Consider the following 20,460-nt stretch of genomic DNA (forward strand, 5'->3'; position numbering starts at 1 on the left):
CATGGTTCGTTTCCGACAATTTTCGGCACAGTCAAACGCCACGTTCACAGCCTGTAAATTGTCGTTAACTGCCGAAAATTAGGGAGATTTCCGGGCGTTTACGGGGCCGAAAATCCCACTTTTCATGCAGTGCAGCAGAGAGACAGCAGTGTTTCACAACATTGTCGCTCGGAGCTAGACACGCAATTGCTCTTGATGGTTGTATAAATCAACATAAGTGCCTATATTCTGTCCCAGCTACAGAACAACAGAAGAGACCGTGGTTGTGTTTCTTTTTTTTTTTTGGCCTTTTTATGGCTTTATTGATAGAACAGCTGAAGATATGACAGGAAACAGGGAGAGAGAGAGGGGGAGTGACACGCAGCAAAGGGACCCAGGCCGGGAGTCGGACCCGGGTCCGCTGCAGAGCCTCGGCACATGGGACGCACGCTCTACCAACTGACCTAAACGGCGCCCCGTGTTTCATTTTTAATGACAACGTGCCGGCTGCAGTCCGTGTTAGCTTATATGTGTGTGCTAACCACTTAACATCGGACTGCTTCATGTAGCAGGATAAGCATTTTGTCTTGTTTTCCCCCTTGCCCTTTTTGTTTACATTTGGTTGCTATGGTTTCCGTTACTCATTCCTGCTACGCATTGGGGTGGGCCGGTACAAAAGCGGTAGTCCGCCCGCCGGTTCGTCCTCTGCGCTTCCATTGTCACCTGCGTCATTCCCGGGTCGGAGGTTGTGTGCCCGACAGGTATGGCCGCACGCTTCTTCACCTCGCTGCTCATTTTATTTCGATCATTATGATCAGGGCATTTGTGTTGTGTTGTAGGGCGATCGTGTGCTGCTCCGTGCTCCCTGTCCCTGTGTGCGCCGCTGTGATCGTTTGGCGGTGGTAAGTGTCATCTCTCTCTCTCCGTTGTGGTTGATGCTACTAGGTGGCTAATGCTAGTGTGGTCACAGGTAAATGCTGGCGGCTGCCGGGAGTCCTTTATCCCTCCCTCCTCTCGTGAGTGTGTGAGTTTCTGTGCTACTAAAAAAGGTATGTAGCCTATATGTTAACGCGTAACCTCATCATTTTAACATACTTGGCCAATGCTAATGATGGTTTTCCTCAATTAGGTGTTACTGTAGCCACCTCCCTGGGCCGCTGCTGCTTTGTGCGTTGTGTTTACTACATTCATATCGTTCATATTTGCTGCTGCTGCATGCCGTTACGGCGTTGTCCTGCGGCCATCAGAGGTGTCGCCGCCACTACGGCTTGATACAGGACAATTGGTCGGCCGCACGCCGCTGGCCTGGTACGATTATCTGTTTAACCGGGGACTGGTGCCCCTTATGTTGAATGAATGAGTGTATCGATGTGTGGATCCTGTTTCATTATTTTTGAGTGTATGTGTTTGAGTCTATTCTGGATTTTGTTTATGTAAATCTATTTTATAAATCTTGTTAATTGAGTTATTTTGTAAATAAGGTAATTGAGTTTTGTTTTCTTTATTTCTTTCTCTGGTTACATTGGGCAGATATATTGTTTGTTCAGGCCAATGATCTGTCCGTTACTTATGGTTTTGTTAGGTTTTCTTTCTTTTTGTGTGTGTGCAACCCCACTAATTTGTTATTTCCTCAGTTTTCAGAAACTCCCAGGGTGGCGTTTTTGAGCTCCTAGTATTATTAGTTATTAGTCTTCTTTTCTTTTCACCTCCTCCTTGCTGTCATGACTCTGGTTTTGTCTTTGTATCTTGTCTTGTGTCTTGTTTTTCCCATGCCCTCATGTGTCCTTTAAGTTCTCCTGTGTTTTTTCCTATGTTCCCTCTGGCTCCCTCTGTCCATTGCCCTGGTCCCTTCATGTTCTCATGTGCTCCTCCCCTTCGTTATCTCACCTGTTGGTCCACCTCACCTGTTCCTCGTCTTGTCATCAGTGTTTGTGTATTTAGTCTCTGTGTTCCCTTCACTCCTTGTCTGGTCATTGTTCTTGTCAGCGTCTGTCTTTGTCCATGCTCCCGTCCATGTGCCTGCTCCTGTCTGATCCTTGTTCCCCACGTCTTCCCTAAAACCCCGACCTGACACTTGCCACATTCAGTAACGAGTGTCAGTACAAAGCTGGCTTTGCCTCGACACTGACCCTCATAAAAGGATCAGTCCCAACCATACCGGACCCAGCAACTGCACCTGAGCCACTAATAAGTGTCGCCGCGGTCTGATAGTATTTACAGTTGCCGACGAGTATGGTTAAGTCAGCTGGAAACTGGCTCCACTCCACTAGTTAGCTCCACTTCGGTCTGCTATGCAATGGCATTTGAAGCGAGTTTGGTGTTAATAATATTACGATGGAGCTTGGTTGTCACAGTAAAAAGTCTGGAAACGTGCAGACTGGAGACAGAGACAATGCGAACAGTGTCCAAGAGTTTGGAGAGTGTGTTGGAGACAAACACAGCTTTCGCCTGCTGTTAGCCATTAGCTACATGGTAGTAACTAGAGTTGAGCCGGATACTCGTTTCAGCCGAGTATCCGGTACGGATAAAGCACTTTTGCCGAGTATGAGTAATATGAGTCAATATCTGTGCTCGGATTGAATGAAAATCCTCATTGGGTAGCTGACTGTGTCTGTGATAGGCTAGTAGTCACAGCGCCCCTCCCTTACACACATACAGATGTGTTTCTGTGTCCCGCTCTGCTCACTCACTCACAGAACAGCTGTCTGTCTCTCCCTCAGTCATTCAGGTTCACGGTCTTTTCCGTTAACGTTTAGGGTTTATTCAGCTTCAGGTTTGTTTTTACTTCGGTTTGTACTCACTTATTAACCAGTAGAGTTCTGGTAAACGTGGGTTTGTTTAGACGTGGTGCTTGGTAGAATGTGACTTGCGTTGCGTCTCTGCCTGTCGGAGATTTTTTTTCTTTTCTTTTTTAACCGTCAGCTGTCTCTCTCTCTCTCTCTCTCCCTCTCCCTCTCTCTGCCGGTTGTCTGAGTTTTTTTTGTGCTTTTTTTTAAAACCATCAGCTGGCGCTAACCATTTTTTTTGACGTCACACACTGAGTGTCTGACACTTTCTTGCTGTATTTCATGAAAAAATAAAGGTAGTAGTGGTATAAATAATATTACAAATTAGGCTACACACACACACACACCTGGTGTGGAAATAAAAAAAAATAAAAAAGAACCAAAAAAAAATGTAAAAATCACACTGGTCATAAAAAAAAAATTTAAAGTAAAAAAAAATTAAGTTATGTTGAGTATGAAAACTCTTGTTCATTACATTTTACTTCATAATTGCAACCGCATGTGTAGTATTCATAGTTGCAAAACTTGATCATGATCAAAACCATTGATCTGAAGCTCAATGCTGATGCTGTCTTGTAAATAGTTTTCTAATCAGCAATAAATATAACACTTTCTGATCAACCCATATCAATTGCATGCTTAAAATAACATACCGGTTAAAGCCATGCCCATTTCAAGACAACCCGACCCACGTCCGGGTTAAACCCCGCCCACTTTCGGGTTAGGTCCCGCCCACTCCGAGTACAGATACAGATAATTCATATGGTTAACAGTTACAGATACAGATAATGCTGTACTCGCTCATCCCTAGTAGTAACTGTAACAACACATACAAACAAACTAACATTATTTAAACCCACTAACCATTCTGAAACATCCTGCTACAGCCGCAGAGTCTGTACTTCTTCCAGAGCCTCTCCTACTGGGTCTGATTCTGGGTCAAACTGGTTCGATTGAACGACAAAATCTCCACAAGCCATAGTGTTACATCCACCGTAAACATTAGCGCATGCTACTGTTAACATTTGGGGCTTCCTCTCCCTGAGAGTGAAGTAGCAGGCAAGGCTCCCCAAGTAGGTGTTGACAGACGGAGGTCATTAGCATTTAAAGGTGCAGGCAAAGAAGCAGACTGCTCTGAATACAGCTCAGTAGAGCAACTTCTAGACAGCTGGAATGCAGGACCACGGATGTGTTTGGGGCAATGCATGTCGAATACAGAGTTGTTGGACCTCTGACAGCTGTGTGAAATTGATGAAAAACAGTATAATATGGGACCTTTAAATAATTAGCAAGATCAGAAACGTACTACACAGAATGATTCCAGGGTTCTCCCCAGAAATTTTGAGTGTAGCGGGGGGTGCGAACGCTCGTCAACGTCAGTCCGGGGGGGGGGGGGAGGAGGAGAGACACGGACGTCAGCCGGGGGACGGACGGATGCTCATCGCCGTCAGCCGGGAGCTCCTAGCCGTCAACCGGGGGACAGACGGACGGACGGACGGACGGACGGACGCTCGCTCGCTCGTCACTGTCACGCGCGGAGTATAGCGGCGCTGACCTAGCGGTTTAGCGGCGCAGCGCCGCTGTTCCACCGTCTGGGGAGAACCCTGGATTCTACTGTAGCACTAACTTGTGGTCTGGACAGAGAATGCCTTTCATGTACCAAAAGCTACGGTTGCAGCTTGCTTATCTATCTATCTATCTATCTATCTATCTATCTATCTATATACATACATACATACATACATACATACATACATACATACAGCACAAAAAAATTAAAGGAACACTTTGAAAACACATCACATCTCAATGTGAAAACTAAATATGTTGGATATTTATACAGATATGGACAGGGCAATGTCTTAGGAACGAAAGGATGCCACATCTTTTAATGGAAATAAAAGTTTTCAGCCTACAGAGGGCTTAATTGTATAGACACCCCGAAAATCTAAGTGAAATAATGATGTGGCAGGCTAGTCCATTTTGCCCAAATTGAATTTCTGCAACTCAAAATGCTTCTCAATATCTTGCGTGGCCCCCACGTGCTTGTATGCATGCTTGACAACGTCGCAGCATGCTCCTAATGAGACGACGGATGGTGTCTTGTGGGATGTCCTCCCAGATCTGTGTAAGGGCATCCCTGAGCTCCTGTAAAGTCTGAGGAGTGACCTGGCGGCGCCTGATGGACCGAAACATAATGTCCTAGAGGTGTTCTATCGGGTTTAAGTCAGGTGATCATGAGGGCCATTCAATTGTATTAATTCCTTCATCCTCCAGGTACTGCCTGCATACTCTTGCCACATGAGGCCGGGCTTTGTCGGGCATCAGGAGGAACCCAGGACCTACTGCACCAGTGTAGGGTCTGACAATGGGTTCAAGGATTTCATCCCGATACCTAATTGCAGTCAGACTGCCATTTTCTAGCCAGCCTCCATGGATATGACTCCCCAGACCATCACTGACCCACCACCAAACCTGTCATACTGAACAATGTTGCAGGCAGCATAGCGTTCTCCTTGTTTTCTCCAGACTCTTTCATGTCCATCACAGGTGCTCAGGGTGAACCTGCTCTCATTTTTGAAAAGTACAGAGCACCAGTGGCGGACTTGCCAATTCTGGTGTTCTCTAGCGATGCCAATAGAGCTCCATGGTGCTGGGTGGTGAGCACAGGGCCCACTACAGGACGTCGCACCCTCAGGCCACCCTTATGAAGTCTGTTTCTGATTGTTTGGGTAGAGACATTCACACCAGTGTCCTGCTAGAGGTCATTCTGTAGGGCAGTGGCTCCCAACCTTTTTTTCTTGAAGCCCCCCCTTGCCTGTGTCCAAGACAAGCCAGGCCCCCCCAACCCCAACCTGCATACACTACAAGAATAAAGTGATTAATTACAAACATTTATTTGCAAAAATAAACAACAGTTGTAGGTATTTGCTCTTATTCTCCTAGTTTTACAATGTATATAGATACTGTGAGCCCCACCACTCACAGTATGGGGGGGGGAGGGAGAAGAAAGAGAGTTGGCGTTAATTGGTGAATTGACCGTTTATTAAGCTCTGGCCGGAAAGTGGGGCTAAACATAAAGACAAAAGGAACACAAAATGAACAGCCGTCGCTCTGACGGCTGAGGGTCGGGTGTCTGAGCTGCCTCCGCTGCCGTCTCCAGTCCGGTCCTCTCACAGGACCTAGCCTGCTGCAAGAGATCAGAACCAGGTTACAACCGTGCTTATATGGCTGACTGATTACCTGATTCTGTCCAGCTGTCTGATCGTCAGCTGGGCCACTCCTCCCTCTCCTCCAGCAGCCAACGCCTTAACCACACCTCACTGCCACATACACCCACTGCCCGACTTAGGCTTGGATCCCGACGGCCGCAAGACCACTACACCTCCCCTCCGCGGAGCGGGAGAGGAAATAGGCCATGACCATGCGGGTACCCGGCCTATGGATCACCTTGAACCGGAAAGGCTGTAACGCCAGATACCAGCGAGTGATCCGCGCTTTGGCATCTTTCATGCGGTGGAGCAATTGGAGCGGGGCATGGTCCGACCAGAGGGTGAATGAGCACCCCAGGAGGTAGTAACGACATCCCCCACTCGCCCTGTGACCACAAAGGGCCCTTGCCACGCAGTTTAGAGCTAGATGATGGTAGCAATACAAGCACTTTATCTCCCAGTGAAAACTGTCTAAGATTTGCCCCTCTGTTCTCCCGTGATAACCAGCCCAGTGAATGGAGCTTTGCTCTCAGGTCCAGGACATGCTGTACCTTGTTTTTGCTGATGCTTAGACCCGTCTCCCAGTTTTCCCTAACCAGGTCCAGGACACCCTGTGATTTTATTGAAAGGGAGAAAATACCCGTGGAGGCCTGGGGAACCTCCCGCACTGCAAACAACAGAGGGTCCAACCATTTATCCCAATTAAGGCTATCCTCGTGCACAAACTTACGAATCATGTTCTTTAGTGTTTTGTTAAACCGCTCCACCAGGCCGTTGGTCTGGGGATGGTACACACTAGTCCGGATTGAGCGGATGCCCAGTAATTCATACAGCTCGCATAGTGTACGTGACATAAATGACATGCCCTGATCAGTCAGGATCTTCTTCGGGATCCCAACTCGGGAGATGACTTGAAAAAGTGCCTGTGCAACACTCTTTGCAGAGATGTTGCGCAGGGGCACTGTAAAATTGTTTCGGCACCAACAACTGAGTGAGTTCTTCTCCTGTCCGAGTGTCACGACCCGCTCTGTATAATCTGTCCCTAATGACAACAAAATATGGGTGAGTGAGTGCTGTGTCAGGGTGCCAGGACCCTTCCACCATGGACCCTTGGGGTTTTTCCATCTTAACCCACTGGTACAAACTTCAGTTCCGACGCCGGCCGCCAGCCTTTGGCCGGGTCATGATGACTATCGTATTCGACCCGGCAAAAGCCCATGCCTCGACCAGGAGTTGTCCGCCTTCCTGGACAAGGGTGCCATCGAGCCAGTAGACCCCCTGTCACCACCCGGGGGTTCTATTCGACTTACTTTCTTGTCGAAAAGAAAGACAGCGGACTCCGCCCTATCCTCGACTTGAGGGGACTTAACAGGGTAAGGGTGCTAAGGGTGCTCCCATTCGTCCTCTCCCTTTCTCCACGGGTGTTCACCAGGTGTGTGATGGCAGCCCTCTCACCGCTGCAGTCGCGGGGCATGAAGATGTGACCCAGCTCGGTCTCTGAGTGAATTTCCCAAAGAGCAGCCTGGTTCCCTCACAGAGCACACTCTTTCTTGGGGTGGCTCTGGATGCCATTGCCATGAAGGCCTGTCAATCACCTCGGGGCGTGGACCACATCCTCCGCCTCCTTCTCCTCTTTCAGGAGGGCCGCTGTTTGCGCAATGTCCTGTATATGCGCCTCTTAGGCAAGCTGATGGCTGCTGCCACTGTGGTTCCCTTAGGGTTGCTGTCACTACGTCCCCTTCAGAGGTGGCTGAACAGCTTCCACTTGGATGCCAAGTGGCACCGGCACAGGAAACTCAAGGTGTCACGGTGTTGCCTCCTTGCTCTGGCTCCATGGAGGGAGAGATCATTTCTCCTTCAGTGCAAGCACATGGGCTCCAATACATCCTGTCGGGAGACTGTTACAACAGATGCCTCCCTCTCAGGGTGGAGTGCTGTGTGGCAGAACCGGACAGCTGTGGCCTGCATGGGACTGCTCGGAGCATATCAATGTGCTGAAGCTAAGGGCAATTCACATAGCACTGCAGTTTTTTCTTCTGCTCCTGAGAGGGAGGCATGTGCTAGTAAGGTCGGACAATGTCTCAACCGTCTCCCATCGCCTGCAGCTTTGGGTTTGGCCACTGCAGGGCCCGACCCGCTGCTGACAGAGTGTTCACGGCACAGAAAGCTCCAGCATGGGATCTGCCCCAGGTGCTGGACACTTTGTGTCTGCCTCCCTTTGAGCCCCTGGCACAGGCAGAGTGGTTGTCTGCTAAGACTGCTTTTCTCCTCGCCATCACTTTAGGGAAGCGTGTTGGGGAGCTACATGCTCTCTCTGTGAGTGACTCATGTCTGTGGAGTGGAACTCAGATGGCTCAGGGGTCACTCTGTGGCCGAATACGGCCTTTTTCCTCAGGTTCTGTCATCGTCGAACTTTAACCAACCTATCCACCTGGCGGTGCCCCTTGGGGGCATCTGTGATGCGGCATCATGGGCATCACCGACTATATTCTCCAGATTCTGTCGGGTGATTGTGGCCACTCACCATCCACTGGGTGTGGCCCTGTTGCCCACCCCTACTGCTTCCTCTCATTGAGGTCTGTATTGACATTCCTCATGACTTTGTTGTTATGGGTCATGCAGTGCTGAAGCACCACCTCTGGCAGTCAGTAAGAATGAAATAGAACGAATTACATATGTAACTACAGTTCTATGAATCCTGGATGACCGCCAGAGCGTTCTGTCACTCAGAGTCCTTGTGGTTTCGCGAGAAGATTCTGCTGTCACATCGCGATGAGGGGTTTCTTGTCTTGGGGTTTTCTGTCTTGTGAACTTCCTGTTTTATTTTGAAAAGTAACTCTCCTCTTGTTTCAGGTCACCTGAAACCTCCTTGTGTGTCTTGTAGTCTGCGTCTCACCTTGTCTCGTTGCCAGAGTATTTCATCTTGTCGTGTACCTCCAGCCTTGATTCTTAGCCCAACCACAGTTCTTCATCAGGGCAATGACTGTTGGAATGGAAGCTTTGGTCAGAACAATGAAGAGTGTTGACATTATAAACAGAGACACAGGTTTTTTCCTCAAAAATATGGTGTGAACTCTCCATAGCCCTATTTGGTCAAGATCATAAGAAAAACCGTCATTGGCTGTGGATCATATGGATCAGAAATCGACACAGAGTGAGAGATTTGATTAGTAAACAGGAAAAGTCATCACAAATGAATGAACCTCAGGTAATGGAGGAAAAAGCATTTGATTTAGACAGTGGGACAGAGGACCTGCCTCTGAGAACAATTTACAAAATCAAACAAGCATCAGATGAGAACACATAAGACAATGACGCAGAAGACAAGCAACAGATGACGTCAGTGCAGAGAGGAGTCCCAGTAGAGGAAGCAGTGTCAGATGAAGACACAGAAGACAAGCAGCCTGACCATGGAAAGACATTGAACAAAAAAACAATGGAGAAAGTTACCAGTTTTATCAAAAAGGTTTACAATTACAGTAAATGGAAATAAATGGCAAAAAATTGTTCCAACCATGGACCAACGTGTTGTACAACAGTTTTCGAAAGAAAACTCCCTGTTGTTCCCATGCCTTCAATAGCAATTCCCTATTTAAACATTAGTGCAGTTTGTACATTCCCTTCCTGCAGTGCAAAATACTTCTTCAAAAGGATAAGTGAGCTGAAGGGGAAGGGGAAAAATGGCACACTAAACAAGTGAAACAAAATTCAGACCAGCAGCAAATACAAGAAGAGGGAGAGTTGCAAGAGCTCTACGTGAAGGATTGAGCCAAGTCTTCTATAGGAAACTGAGATAAACATGCGCTGCTGAACTTATTTCAGGAAACTTAAGCACCTGAAGTCTGAACGTTTGTTTTTGTTTTTGTAATGTTTTTAAAGTGATTAGTTCAGAGAATAGAAAAAAGATAAGAATTCATGAGGATGTTTTCATGGAGATGTAATTCACTCAAAACATCATGAAGGAATGTGACTCCAAATTTCACAAAATGCCTGGGTACATACAGTGCTTTCAAGGTGACCCCTTTGGTGTATACATGTATACTGTGACAGGAATAAGCATAGTTGTGCAACAACTGAGAAAGAAGACCCCACTGACTTTATACCTAGATGCTACAGGGAATGTTGCATCCAAAGTTCCCAGTCAGACCAAAAGACTCCTTTACTACTCTCTCACACTTCCTGGAGGTGGTCAGAATGCACCTCCCCTCCAGGCCAGGACCTACAGTAAGGGGACAGAGGCACAAGTACAGCAAATCTAGGTTCAGAGTTCATAGGTACAGCTCAACCATCCTTCCAGGCTGCAACTACTCTCAAAGCTAGGACACCGTGCAGCCTTTTATAGTCCCCACCTATGGGTGCTACCAAAAACAGGGGTGCTCTGATGTGACCCATATTATCTCCCACACCTAAATACAACAAAACCCCAATATACATTACAGCTAAATATTTACAATGCATCAGTTAACTTATTTATAGTTAACACTTACGAAATGCCACAGCAAAGCTAACAAACCTAAACCTGACATAAGTGCATCAACCCCCACACAATCTCATCTGATGGAACCCTCCCGGAACGATAAAGAAGCGCTTGTTTGCCTGGGGACTCTTTTACTCGCGCACCCTGGAAGGAGAGCACAGGTAAGTGTTTAGAACAAGACATAACGTTGTAACTCTTAACCTTAACCATGACACAATTAATATTATAATTTGACACTTTATCGAGCGACGAAATAGCCGCTCTGGATTCCGCCTCTGCTAATCACGTCATCTAATTATCTTCTCCACAGGTGGCACGACTAACTTAACCACCCGGCATCTGGAACTAACACATCAGATCGCCTGTGGAAAACACACACACATTTGGCCAAACACAGACCCTCCAGTAAAGGTTTTAAAATGTAACAATAGCTTGTGTCATCATTATAGTAATCATGCAATTATTCGTGTGGCCATACATTACTGTGTTTTACTGTGTGCAATATCATACTGTGCAAATATGCATCACCAATAATGAAGCTCTTAACACATAATGGAGACTGAAAGGAACTCCGTTACAACCACCAATCACATTCTTGCTAATGCAGTTCCTCCAAAAACTGTCACAGTACACAAAACTACGAGTACATCAGGCTTAAACAGATTACAGCATTCAACAGGGAGCATTGTCAGCTACTTGGACAGGGTTTTTGCTATCTGTTCAAAACTGAAGACATGGAAGGATATCAGAATGTTTACAGTGCTACACATATGCCCTGCACACATGCTCAAAGCTGTCACTCAGTTAATTGGGAGAAACACAAAAGACAAAGGTTTGAAGGAGTTTGCATGTGTTTGCAACATTTGCATTTGCCAGGTTGCAAAACACTACCTCAATGACCACAGCACTAAAAATCTTCCACTCACTGTGCACCGTACTGCTTGGCAAACAACGCCAATCATGTCCAGATTAATCTGAAGGCCATGCAGGAATTAATTCAAGGTTGCTGACATGGAAGGAACAGAAATGAAGATAAAAGAAATGCCCACACAACTGTTGGCAAATCTCCCTTCACATATGAATTCAATAAAGTCTTGGGAGAAGTACAGGGAGAGCTTGAAGAGGATGCCAGGACCCCACATGATGAGCAATCCATACTTTGCACAGGCGGTGTTGATGTCCTTTTTGAGAACTACCTAGGCATTTTTCCCCTTTGGAGTGGTGCTGTTGGGGAACTTGAGGAAGTTATGCATCTGACAATGAAGATGACACACTTGGCCCAAGAGAAACAAGGGACACACACTGCCATGTGGAGAAATGGTTTGGAATTGTTAAACACTCAATTCTGAAAAAGCTAAGGCGACTAAGGCCAGGGACCTTAGTCAGGAAAATGTATGGCTCTCTGCTGGGGAGATACAGACAACACATCATGTGCATGTACAACACAACATGGAAATGTAGCTAACTATTTAAGAAGCGTTTACATTTATTTATTCAGTTTATTTAGCTGGGACAGTGCATATTAATAAACACTACTGTAAATATGTCAAAGTTAGCCAAGAGGCTAGTTTTCATCCGTAGTCCCTGGCAAGATGTGAAGTTGGCAGCCTAATGTCAACCTAAAACCAAATAACAAGTTGAAAAGAAATTAATCATGAAGTAAGGCATGTCAATTACAGTAAAAGCAGGACACAGACATGGGCAGTGATAAAAGCAAAGTAAATTACAGGTCAACAAAGCAAACAACAAACCCCAAACAAAAAAAAAAACAAACACAAGCAAGGACAGATACGGTAGGTCAAGCAACAAGGCAGCATGCAAGTTGTACATTAGCAGACATTTGCCAAATGATGATGGCATCCAAACTAGTGCTGACAGAGTTAGTTGCTTACTGGACATGTTCTTAACTGACTAAAAAAGTGACCTGTAAGTGGTGAGTTCCCTGATGTGGACTGGTACAGCATTCCATTTATGTGCTGCTTTCATTGAAAAGGCAGATTGAATGAAAGCAGATTTTTTTAGTGGGATAATGCATTTTTGTCTTGTGACTCCTGACTAATGAAAGATCATGTATTGTATGTTTTTTTTAAAATTATAATTAATCAACTCACCAATAGTGACGGATTCAAGATTTTGAGATTTGTTTCTCATGCAGGCGTTGTACGTACAAAATGACACATTGAGAGAGAAATGACTGTATTGGTTATCAGTGCCACAGGAATGATTTTCAGATTCTTCTTTTAGTTTTAAATGCTTCATCCCTCTCAGTAAAAAAAAAGAAAAAAAAAGATGTATTGTGCAAACAGAGCACTACAATCATCCAACCGTATGTCATTGTTGTTCCTTTTCATTCACTCTGACCCAAAATTCTGGAACTCACTTTTAACTGATCTGACAGCTGTCAATTCTCTCAGTACTTTAAGTGAAATGTTAAAATATACTTATTTAAAATGGCTTGTTCATTCTTTTAATCACACTTGGAACTCTATTTTGTACAGTAAATGTACTGTAAATCATGTCTACCAATTTCAAAAAATTGGTTTTGAAGTTTTACATAAATAAAGCAAACAACATCTTCATGCCCTTTCAACCATATTTTATGATAATAATAATAATTAACTTTATTTCTTTAGCACTTTCTAAAAACAAGGTTCACAAAGTGCTTTGACAGACTAAGCAAGAATACAATTTACAATTACATAGGACGATAAAATAGCTTGCATGAAATGGTTGAAATAACAGCGGTAATGGTTAAAAATGGGTAAAGTAGGTGAGATAAAAGAGATGAAAATAAATAAAGTAGGCGAAATAAAGAAATGTACGGAGCCCTGGAGGTGACATGATTTTTTTTATATCTCGTGAGTGCGACTTACTATCTCGCACGGGCCAGTTACTATCACGCACAGACTAGTTACTATGTCGCACGCGGCAGTTACTATCTCGCACACGCGACTTACTGTATCTCGCGAGCGCGACTTAGTATCTCGCACGTGCGAGATATTAACTCAAGCGCATTTTGACGTAATTAAACAGTGCAGTCAGTTAAATGCAGGCTTATTATCATGGATCAAGACCATCTCAGAATTTTAATTGATTAATAAATTAATTAATGTTAATAAAGTGTCTTATTGTTATTGTGTAACGGTAAGAGGTACATATAACAGGTATTTTGATGATCCACTATGAGTGTCCGGGTGTTTTAAAAGCTATTTTAATAGCTGTTTTAATGGCTATTATGCTAGCCATGATGGAGGAGTTGTCAAGGTAATAGTAGTTTGGTTATAATTAATTTATGAAATAATGTTGCAGCAGTCACAACTGGCAATCAGGACAAACAATTAACAATGGATGCAGGTGCATATAGTATCATATTCACGTGAAAGTTGTGACAGAAAACCTACATTTACTAATATACCTTCAATTTTCCACGACATTCTCACACAGACCACATTCTCTTGGCTTTCACAGTACACTAAACACGTTTGTTGTCCTCTGTTATATAAAACAGATATACTATTGCTCTTTGTACCACAAGGGGGCGCTGTTGTATAAGACAGGTCATAGTTAACATGCTGCACGTAGAGAGGTCAGAGTGCAACAACATGGCGACTATATGCGATATGACGCTGCTACAGAGAACAATGTTGCAGTATAAGTTGTTGAAGTAAACGGCACTTGTTCATGATTCCAGCGTCCCATCATTGTTGAGTTAACACCACAACGTTCACTTCATTCAATCATTTGAGCCAGAGTTCCACTGCATCTTACTTACTATCGTGAGTGCGAGTTATTACCTTGCACGCGCCAGTTACTATCTCGCGCACATGAGATACAGCAAGTCGAACGTGCGTGATAGTAACTGGCGCGTGCGAGATAGTAAGTCACACTCGCGAGATAAAAAAAACCCTATCCATGTCACCTCCAGGGCTCTGTAGAAATGTAATAAATACAATAACACAAAAAAAGAACTAAAAGACGGAGTAAAAATAAACATACAAGGTGTCATGATTCCATCATGGCAGCCATGCCTTCTCCCTTGTGTGTGCTTTGTGTTTCCCTGTCTGTATTCCTCCTGTGTCTCTCCCCCTTTAATAGCAAATTAATAGCATTTTAAAGGTCCCATATCATAAAAAACTGGTTTTCTCTAGTCTCTACATATCTAGCCTGCCAACTCCCAGAATGAGGAAGACAAGCGAGTACTGCCACCCACTGGTAACACGGCGCTCCTACAGGCTGTTCAGATTCAGCTCCTTTGGTTACATAACGAAAGGAGTCATTATCATAGGCCGGCCTCCTTTGTGCGGTGATAGGAGATATCAGAGAGGGGGCCGTTCATCCCAGAGGTGAAGTTTGGTGTGTCCAGCGGAGAGACATCAGTGATTCACAACATTGTCGCTCAGACGTAGACACGCAATTGCTCTGTTGTTGTTGTATAAATCAACATAAGTGCCTATATTCTGTCCCAGCTACAGAACAACAGAAGAGACCGTGGTTGTGTTTCATTTTTAATGACAACGTGGCGGTTGCGGTTCATGTTAGCTTGTATGTGTATGCTAACCACTTCACATCAGACTGCTTCAGTAACGAGTGTCAGTACAAAGCTGGCTTTGCCTCGACACTGATCCTCGTAAAAGGATCAGTCTCAACCATACCGGACCCAGCAACTGCACCCCAGCCACACAGCTTTCGCTAGCTGTTAGCCATTAGCTACATGGTAGTAACTGTAACAACACATACAAACAAACTAGCATTATTCAGACACACTAACCATTCTGAAACATCCTGCTGCAGCCGCACAGAGTCTGTACTTCTTCCAGAGCCTCTCCTTCTGGGTCCAATTCTGGGTCAAACTGGTTCGGTTGAACAAAAAAATCTCCGCGAGCTATAGTGTTACATCCACCGTAAACATTAACGCATGCTACCGTTAGCATAAGGGGCTTCCTCTCCCTGAGAGTGACGTAGCAGGCAAGGCTCCCCAAGTAGGTGTTGACAGACAGAGCTTTTAAAGGTGCAGGCATAGAAACAGAGTGCTCTGAATGGAGCTCAGCAGAGTGACTTTCAGACAGCTGGAATGCAGGACCACGGATGTGTTTGAGGCAATACATATTGAATACAGAGTTGTTGGACCTCCGACAGCTGTGTGAAATTGATGAAAAACAGTATAGTATGGGACCTTTAACTGACTTACAAACAGGAAACACAGCCAGCAGTTTAAAATAACACCTGAACAGGCCTAACATCAACTTTCCAAACGTCCCTGATGAATTTAAGGTGGAGTAACCTTACTAGTCGACTCAGCTATTTAGTGTGTGTGCATGTGGGCGTGGCTTCTCTTTCACAGGCAGCACCAGGTGAATCCACTCCACTAATCAATCCTCCCTTAAAGCCACTGGATTCCCTCCTGCTCGTCGCCAGATTGTTTCATCAGTCAACGTGGTTGTTTGCATCCTGGCTCCTCAGTATTTTGCCTTTGTGCCCTGTGCTTTAGCTTGTGTAGCTAATACCACTGTGTTTTCTCCACCTTACCTCAGATTGCTGTACTTGCTGTGCAGTCTTGTGTTTTGTGTTCTCCCTGCCTGACTGTGGACCTGCCTGCCTGTTGCCAGCTTTCCTGTTTTACCGCTCTGTGTGAGTACACTGGAGAGGCGAACTTCCCTGCACCGTGCCGCAGCACCAGCATCACCCTAGAGCAAACGCCGCATCACGACACCTTCACCCTCGCATTCACTTGTGTCTTCACAAGCCAGGTTTTGGATCCCGGGACAACGCACCTCCTCTCTCCCCTGCACTTGTTACACGTTTGAACATTAAAACAAACTTGTTATTTATTGTGAATCTGTTGTCTGGGTCGTGCATTTGGGTCCTAATAGTCTACAAATCATAACAAAAGGACCACATCACATAAAGGCAAGTCTATAAAAGTGGGTTTTAAGAAGTGATATAAAATAATTTATCGATCCTGCAAGCCTTATCTCCTCAGACAGGGCGCTCCAAAGTCGAGGGGCCCTTATGGCTAACGCACGGTTCCACTTTAGTTTTTACTCTTGACTTTGGAACTGTTAGGAAGGCCCCGCCTGAGGATCTAAGGCGGCGAGCTCACTCATAGGGAATTAAAATATCTGTAATGCTTTAAAAGTGATCAGTAAAATCTTAAAATCAATTCTAAAACAGACAGGGAGCCAGAGAGGGCAGCTAATATTGGAGTGATGTGTTGACGTCTGTTAGAACCTGTTAGAAGCCGAGCTGCTGAATTCTGTACCAGTTGGAGGCAAGAAAGAGAGATTTGATTGATGCCGGAGAGAAGGGAGTTGCAGTAGTCTAGTCTAGAAAAGATGAATGCGTGAATGACTTTAAGATCAGGGGGTGTGAGCATATGTTTTATTCTAGAAACGGGCAAGTTGATAGAAGCAGGCCTGGACCAGTTTATTAACATGAGGGATGAAAGTCAGCTCTGTGTCAAAGAGTACACCTAGGTTTCTTGCAGTGGGTTTTATGTTGACGGAGAGGGGACCAAGGGCTTGCTGGTAATGACTAATATTGTTAGGGGGGGTGAACAATATGATTTCTGTTTTGGTGTTGTTAAGCTGTAAGACTTTTATTCTGAAAATCATTGGGCGTTCAAAGCAGAGAGACAAATGAATAGGCTATCAAAACCTAACCTGACTGCAGACTCAGAAAGGCAAAACAAAACAACCAAATAAATCAAAATCACTCCAAAAGGCGGAGGCAAGGCAGATACACAACAATCCACGAGGGAAGGAAAAATCCAATAAATCAAAATCGCTCCACAAGGGAGGAAAACTAAGAATAGATAAACAAAACACTGATCTAAGAAAACTAAAGCGCTCCAAAAGAGGAGGAAAACAGAGGCTAAACTATCTACTCTGAGTATATCAAGAAAATAAGGCGCTCCAAAATGGAGGAAAACAAAAGGCTGACTATGAAAACCAAAACAAAAGACACTATCAAAAATTACAAACAAAATTCACTCTTCTCGAGGCACAAGGAAAAACAGAACAAAAATCAACATGAACTTTGAATACTAACTAGGCAAGACTGTGACAAAGGGCTGGGGTGCACGCAGGAACGAGACACACTGGCACAAGACAAACGAGGACACAGACTATTTAACACATGAGGGAGAGGGGAACAGGTGGAAACAATCAGGAATCAGGGATGACGTCAGACCGGGCACACATGAGGAAGAGCAAGTGACCTGAAATGATAGGGAGGTTAGATTTTCAAAATAAAACAGGAAGTTCACAAGACAAAAAACCAAGACAAGACAAGACCTAATCGCTGTGTGACAGAACCCCCCCTTCTAGGACCAACTCCTGATGGTCCAGGTTGACCAGGATGGTCCCTATTAAAATCCCTAATTAAATCAGGGTCAACAATGTGGCGTGAAGGAACCCATTGTCTTTCTTCTGGTCCATATCCTTTTCCAGTCTACCAGATATTGTTTGCCCCGGCCCCGGTTGCGTACCGCCAGCAACTGTTTCACCTTGTATACTGGACCGCTGTCTATCACTTCGGGTGGTGGGGGTGGTGCGGTGGGTGGGACCAGTTGACTCTCTGTGACAGGTTTAACTTGACTTACGTGGAAGGTCGGGTGTACGCGGAGGGACCGGGGCAAACGTAGTCGAACTGCTGCAGGACCGATGACTCTTGAGATGGGGAATGGACCCACAATTCTTGGCGCCAGCTTCTTTGAGGGCACACGAAGATGCAAGTCTTTTGCTGAAAGCCATACTCTTTGACCGGGTTGATAGTTGGGAGCTGGTCACCTCTTGCGGTCTGCTGCCTTTTTGACCCGGTCTCCTTGACGGATCAGAATCTGTCGAGCGGCTGCCCAGATGCGGCAGCAGCGGCGAACCATGACGTGGGCGGCGGGCACTGTTACCTCCAATTCGTTGGCAGGAAAAACTGGAGGTAGCCAAAAACACAATGAAAAGGAGACAAACCAGTAGCAGAAGTAGGCAGAGAATTATAAGCATACTCAACCCAGACCAAGTGTTTGCTCCATGTGGAGGGATTCTGGGAGACCAGGCACCGGAGACCAGTTTCCATCTGCTGATTAAGGCGTTCAGTCTGGCCGTTCGCCTCCGGGGGTACCCCAAGGTCAGGCTGGCCGTAGCTCCGATGAGCCTGCAGAACTCCCTCCAGAACCGAGACACAAATTGGGGCCCCCGGTCAGATACGATGTCCTTGGGAAACCCGTGGACTCTGAAACTTGGTTCATCATGACAGAGGCAGAGGGCAGTTTGGGCAGGGCTATGAATCTAGCCATCTTAGAGAACCTGTCCACCACAGTAAGGACTGTGGTGTTGCCCTGAGATACCGGGAGCCCCGTGACGAAGTCTAGTGAGATGTCTGACCACGGTCTGGAGGGGATAGGAAGCGGCTGCAAGAGACCCATGAGGGGATGTCTTGTTTCTGGCACAGACCGAACATGCCTTTATGTACTCCTGGACCTCCGGCTCCATAGATGGCCACCAGAACCTCCGGGAGATGGCAAACATAGTCCTCCGAACTCCCGGGTGGCATAAAAGCTGTGAGGCGTGGGCCCATTGAATCACCTGTGGGCGCAACTCAACCGGGACAAACAATCAATTCTCAGGGCACCCACTAGGTGGCGGAGCCTCGCCATTGGCCTGCTTTACCTCATTTTCTATCTGCCAAGTCACCGCTCCTACCACACAGGTCAGTGGAAGGATGTTTTCAGGTTCTTTGGCAACAGGCTCGGGGTCAAACAGTCGAGACAGGGCATTAGGTTTTACGTTACGGGACCCCGGCCTGTAGGAGAGAGAAAAGGAGAAATGGTTAAAAAAAAGCGCCCACCTGGCCCGGCGAGAGTTGAGTCGTTTAGCTTTTTTAATATACTCAATGTTTTTGTGGTCCGTCCATCCAATGAACGGCTGGCTAGCTCCCTCCAGCCAGTGTCTCCACTCTTCCAATGCTACCTTTACCGCTAACAGCTCCCTGTTGCCCACGTCATAGTTCCTCTCCGCCCTGGACAGCCGTCTTGACAGAAAGGCGCATGGATGCATCTTGCCATCCTGTTCTGATAGTTGGGAGAGAACTGCCCCAACCCCTTCATTGGAAGCATCCACCTCACGAACTGCCGCTGTGGATCTGGCATGGTTAGAATGGGTGCTGAGGTGAAGCGTTGCTTGAGGGTCTGAAAGGCAGCTTCTGCTTTGGGCGACCACCGGAACTGCACCTGTGAGGACGTGAGAGCATGGAGAGGGGCAGCTATTGCGCTAAAGCTTCTGATAAACCGCCTGTAAAAGTTAGCAAATCCCCAAGGAACTGCTGAACCTTCTTGCGGCTATCAGGTGTGGGCCACTCAGCCACAGCGCTAACTTTAGCCGGATCCATCTGCACCTTTCCAGGGGCTACAATGAAGCCCAGGAAGGTGACAGTGTCCGCATGAAAGGCACTTTTCTCAGCTTTCACATAGAGTTGATGCTCTAGCAGTCGTTTCAGTACTTTAGTGACGTGAACTTGGTGTGTTTCGAGATCTGGAGAATAAATCAGAATGTCGTCCAAGTATACGTAGACAAAATGGTCAAGGAAATGTCTCAAAACGTCATTGATCATGGCCTGAAAAACAGCAGGAGTGTTAGTGAGCCCAAAAGGCATGACCAGGTATTCATAGTGGCCACTTGGTGTATTGAATCCGGTCTTCCACTTGTCCCCCACTCTTATGCAGATCAGATGGTAGGCGTTGCGTAGATCCAGCTTGGTGAAAATTTTGGCCATTTGAAGCTGGTCAAAAACAGAAGACATAAGAGGTAGAGGATAGTGGTTTTTTATGGTGATGTCGTTGAGTGGGCTATTATCAATGCATGGTCTTAGGGAGACGTCTTTCTTGCCCACGAAGAAAAACCCCGCCCCTGCAGGAGATGACGAAGGGCGAATCAAACCCGCCTTCAGTGATGTCTCTATGTAATCTGTCATGGCCTCCTTTTCTGGCCCTGAAACGGAGTACAGGCGACCTTTG

General features: G+C 46.0%; 1 long non-coding RNA gene across 1 annotated transcript; it reads left to right on the forward strand.

Moving 5' to 3' along the window:
• Window positions 1-621: 621 nt before the first annotated feature.
• LOC115590763 (uncharacterized) lies at window positions 622-1,114 on the forward strand. Its single transcript, XR_003985830.1, has 3 exons — window positions 622-740; window positions 819-881; window positions 950-1,114. It is a non-coding gene; the product is annotated as an uncharacterized LOC115590763 (long non-coding RNA).
• Window positions 1,115-20,460: the final 19,346 nt, after the last annotated feature.

This window comes from Sparus aurata, chromosome 11, assembly GCF_900880675.1.
Source record: "Sparus aurata chromosome 11, fSpaAur1.1, whole genome shotgun sequence".
Taxonomy (NCBI): Eukaryota; Metazoa; Chordata; class Actinopteri; order Spariformes; family Sparidae; genus Sparus; species Sparus aurata.